At 37.5% G+C, this 5,052-nt stretch overlaps 1 pseudogene; it reads left to right on the top strand.

Moving 5' to 3' along the window:
* Positions 1–892, top strand: part of LOC110908290 — a 14,134-nt pseudogene extending 13,242 nt beyond the window's left edge.
* Positions 893–5,052: the final 4,160 nt, after the last annotated feature.

Here is a 5,052-nt window from a genome sequence, read left to right as displayed (position 1 = left end):
GCAGAAAACAGCATAAGAAAGAGAATCAGTATACTAGAAAGCAGGAAAGAAGCTTGCTATAAAATCACTTTTCCGCGGAATGGCAGCAAAGAAGTCGACTTAAGAGAGTACGGGCAGATCAAGTGAGGAAGATAGAAACAGGGATCAGTCTACAGCTTTAGGGAGAGATCCTTTTGAGTAGGGCATCTAACTCAACAATCACGAATTAGAAGAGAGTAGAATCTAGTTACAGTCCAGCTACTACTTGGCATACAAAGCAGAGCGAAAGTGATTGATTGTCTCAATAGAACCGAAGTGTTGGAAGGGAAGCACCAGGAAGAAAAGCCAATCCATAACTAAGAACAGCAGTAAAGGGAAATAAATGAAGTTTGTTATGTCTTTTCTATTTACTGTTGGTGCACTTGTGTCTGTACTTTGTCTGTATTCGGTCATGATGTAAAACGATGTCCTTGTTAGTCCTGTAAGTTTGACCAAGTCAACCATCCTCCTGGTTTGACTTGGACAAACAGTTTGAATATGGTTGTAATTTGTCTGTCTCGAAGGATGAGACATCGAAGGATGATTTAGATCCTTCGATAAGCTCGAAACTTAACCTTCGATAGATGCAAATGGACCTCGAAGGATATACCATCCTTCGAGGTATATGTGTATCATTCGATAGCTGGATGCTCGATAGATCATCTATCGATCAGTCAACATGATCCTTCGACCAGACATGCTGTATTGGGTATATATACCCATGTTGTGTTCACTTGTGTAAAGCAAAAAGACAGAGAGCACGAAAGACAGAAAGATAGACTCGAGAGATAGAGAGAACATTCTGTCCAGAACACACACACACTGTTAGAGAGTTTACAAAACAGATTTGTAAACGTTGAGCTTGTAACCGAACCTTTCATACGTATTAATACAAGTGGTGTTAATCGGTGAAGATAGTGTGTCTTGTGTTTGTGCTTGTTTCAACTCGGTTTGCACTCTAGCTTGGATTCCGCACTCGCTAGTGTGTTTCTCATAACAAGGTTAAGGTTTGACCTCATCCTCCGAGAGGGACCTACATTTACCAATATGTTTCCCTTTATCGTTTCCTGTTTAAGCTGTGATGAATAAAAGTAAGACTTGTTCCAGCATTTGGCAAGTGTATCTTTTCGTAAACCCTGATATTCCAAAACAAACTACTATGATAGGAACCCTGGATCTCTCGTCTCATTTTTTTCTTAATATTAACTTGTGTCTCAAAATGTGATGAACGTAGGCGATCGGTTAACTTGTGTCTCATTTTTTTTTTATTAAAGATCTTTTAATTATAAGAACAATAAACATATACACATTGAATTTTCTTTTTTACACAAATGCATCCTTACTTAAAAAAATATAAAGCATCCAGACACTTGTAATAATGTGATGAACGTAGGAGATGGGTTTTTGTTCTACATAGCTATTAAAATTATTAGAGTACAAAATGTGAATTTAGGTGATACCATATTTTGTTTGTTTGTAAATTAAGTTTTGTGGTTAAATGGATTGAGTATGCAACACAATTAAGGATCGCTATTGAAATTACATCTACTTATATACAAATTCTACTCATATATACATTTTTTTTACAAATTTACTCATATAGTACCCAAGCCGTCTATAACACACCATTTACAACATTTGATCTATCTCTCTTCTCTTTATATTGGTTGGTTGTTTTCTATCCTTTTTAAAACATAGATTATACAATTTTAAATACTTAAACTTCTCTATTTATTAAAAAGTTTGTTTTTTTATTTATTTATTTATAGAGGGTTACAAAAATCTTGAATCAAACTAATTTGTGTTTATAACAATCAAATATAAATTTTATTGTTCTAAAATAAATGTTTAACATTGATATCCTTCAGAAATACGATGTTGACACTGGAAAATGGTGTGTGGTTAATAAATGTGATGGTTGTTGAAGATACTTTGAGTAAACAATGGAGTGGTGTTTTTTTGACCACGGTTAAAATGGTGAATGACGACGGTGATAGTAAAAGGTGCCTACGGTGGTGGTAACTTTGAGGTGCTTCGAAAGTGCTATGGAGATGATTGTGATAGTACGTATTTGGGTCCGGTTGATGGTTGGTGGTTGTTAGCGGTAGTTAAGGGTGGTTTGGTTTCGAGTAGTACACTGCGGAGTTTGAGGTATAATCGGGTGGAGGCAAAGAAGGAGACGGGTAAAGCAACGGGTCAACCGAGGTCAATGGGTCAGATTCAGGACACATGACGGAGGACTCGAACAATAGAACTAACTAAATAGTTAAATATTTATTATTTTGTTAGTTACCGAATAAATTGTTTGCGTACCACGCGCGGGATTGAGGAACTTAACTAAAGAACTGATACAATATATATCTAGGGACGTATTAAGATAATGGTGATGTTTAGAACTTGACACTTGACATTTTAATACGAATACAACTATGATAGGGACCCTGATCTCTCGTCTCGTATTTTTTTTCTTAATATTAACTTATGTCTCAAACTATGTTCAGATAACTCCTTATATCGCATGGTGTATTGGTTTTTCACGTTTTGATTCCAGTCACCTGAAAATAGGTATAATTCTACTTGTTTTATAAAAAGTTTCGCGTTCGGATATCTGGTAAATCACGTTTGTTGAAACGTTATCAACTTGTTTTACGAGTTACAATAGTTCGTCGAAAATAAATATTCACTTATGTTTATTTTTATAAAAGTTGCTTGAATCCGATTGGTTTTGTTTTTACAATAAAACATGTTTCGTTTTTACGGATTTGTACAAAAAACGAGCAAAGTTTCCTCTATTTTTGGACGATCCTGACAAGTTGTCGATATAATTTTCAAAACGCAACAATAATTGAAACAATATATATGTGTATCTATATACGAGTTATATAAACATGATTAATATATGATTTCATCATTCGGTTTGGTTTAAGCTCGTTTTCACAGGAATAATAACAATTATATAAACAACGTAAATTCATAATCGTGTCGTTAAACTTTTACCAATCTTCGTGTTGCCTCACTGACTGGTTTCACTGAGTTGACTGGTTGACCGAGTTGACTCATGTTGACTGAGTTGACCGGGTTTGACCTAGGTTAACCGAGTTGACTCGGTTTGACCCGAAACCAAATCTGACCCGTATTGAACCGTGTTATCCCGAACCACCACTGAGCTAACCGAACCCAAAACTATACCAAATCTTACCCGTTACAGGAAACCGAAGATGCTGACTTTTGACCGAGTTTGACCGAACTGAACAAAACTCCTTCCCTTTGCTCGTAAACTAAACCCAAAACCACCTAGCACCACCACTGTTTGACCCGACCGGAGCTCTGGCGGCAACCACCGCCGTCGGGTGGTGAGTACCGCCACTACCATCTTTCACAATCAAAAACAACATCGTCATCGTCATCTGTTCAGATGCGAAGACGAAGAAAGAAAAAAACGAGCACGCGTCGTTGCCGCCGAGCAAAGCGTTTCTTTCCATCGGAAAAAGGAGTCCCCACTGTAGACGACGGCGCCGCTGCCATCGTCACTCCCTCTTCTCCGATTTCCCTCTCTCCTGTCACTTCTCTCTGTCTCCCAAGAGTTTCAGGTGGCTGTGGTGAGTTAATATGAAGAGTGGGCTTGGGGTGTTGTAGGTGACTTGCAGGAGAAACAGGCCGAGCGGCAGCCAGGCGGAGGTACTCCGGTCGTCGGATGAAGAACAAATTCATGTGTTAAAATTATACATATAAAATTTGTGTTTGTCGGCGTTGTCAGTATTTCGTTCGGCGTTAGTTCGTTATCGTTTAACGTTTAGCAGATTTCACGCAAATCACCATTCGCACACTACAAAGCCGGATGAACGTTCCTAGGCAATCCAAAGGCCTAATTAAGTTAATTTACTAGTTAAAACACTACTAATTATTGTTTTAATGCTTGCATTGCGCGAAATAATAAATCGAAAATTGTCGGTTGTCACAAAATGAATCTTCAGGTCTCTTTGTTTGGACGGTTCCAATCTCACTCTGATTTGCTATATCGCAATCTTCACGAATAATCACCAACTTGAAATATCACAATGTGACTTCTCCGTTTCAACTTTAACCACATCCTCGTTCGGTTTTAGCGCATTTTTCTGCTTGATCCTCTGATCTTCAAAAACCCAACCGACAACTGATAGAAACTTCGAATCACCACATCGGTAAACATCAATTCTATGAATACCCACGAAAATCTGAAATCCCGTTTTTCATAATCACCTCTAAGCACACTCCTGAATAATTGATCAGTGTAAACGGTAATCTCCACAATCAACAAATTTTCATCGGATAACAAATCATCTGCTAATGCATTTAAATCTCAGAAACATTCTTCCATGATCAGATTCACATTCTTCCTATTCAGTCACGATATAGATGTATAGTCTTCTTCGTTAGTTCCCGCAGCAACTTAATCAACAAAAATCGTCATTCCCCGGCGGTTAGTCCAAAAAACAATTCCTCTGCTCGAAGATTAACCATTCTGAAACTTTAGACTATCACAAAGTTGTGATATCTTATAAGTATCGACAATACTGATACATCTCCCGACACTAATCCTGCTGACCGGCTTGACGAAGACCTGAGACTTAAACCCTAAGACATCAATCTGACCCTGATCTGTAGAATCTGAACATCCTATGATCATGAACTAACGAATCCAGATCTTATGCATCCCCGGACAATCTGGAGTCGGAACCACTCGAATAATACTATTGAATGTCATGAATTTTAAAAATTTCGGAATTTCAATATACTATGAAATTTTTATTCCCCCTCATTTTTGCAAATTCTGACTACTCTTATCTCATCACTGAATTTCCCCCTCAAACTTGGCAAATTCAGTCCACTATTTTCACTTGAAAAACTCCACTTTGCCGAAAAATTAGTCATTTTGATCCACAAAAGTGTGTTTTTCATCATTGCAGATTTTTCGATTTGCCCCGTAAATAGTCAGATAACCCAGATGATAAATAGTCTGCGTAGGTATCATGAATACCCCATTATCTTTAACAA

This window comes from Helianthus annuus, chromosome 14 (assembly GCF_002127325.2).
Source record: "Helianthus annuus cultivar XRQ/B chromosome 14, HanXRQr2.0-SUNRISE, whole genome shotgun sequence".
NCBI lineage: Eukaryota > Viridiplantae > Streptophyta > Magnoliopsida > Asterales > Asteraceae > Helianthus > Helianthus annuus.
The sequence above is the reverse complement of the archived record's forward strand: the minus strand, read 5'-3'. Positions and strand labels throughout refer to the sequence as shown.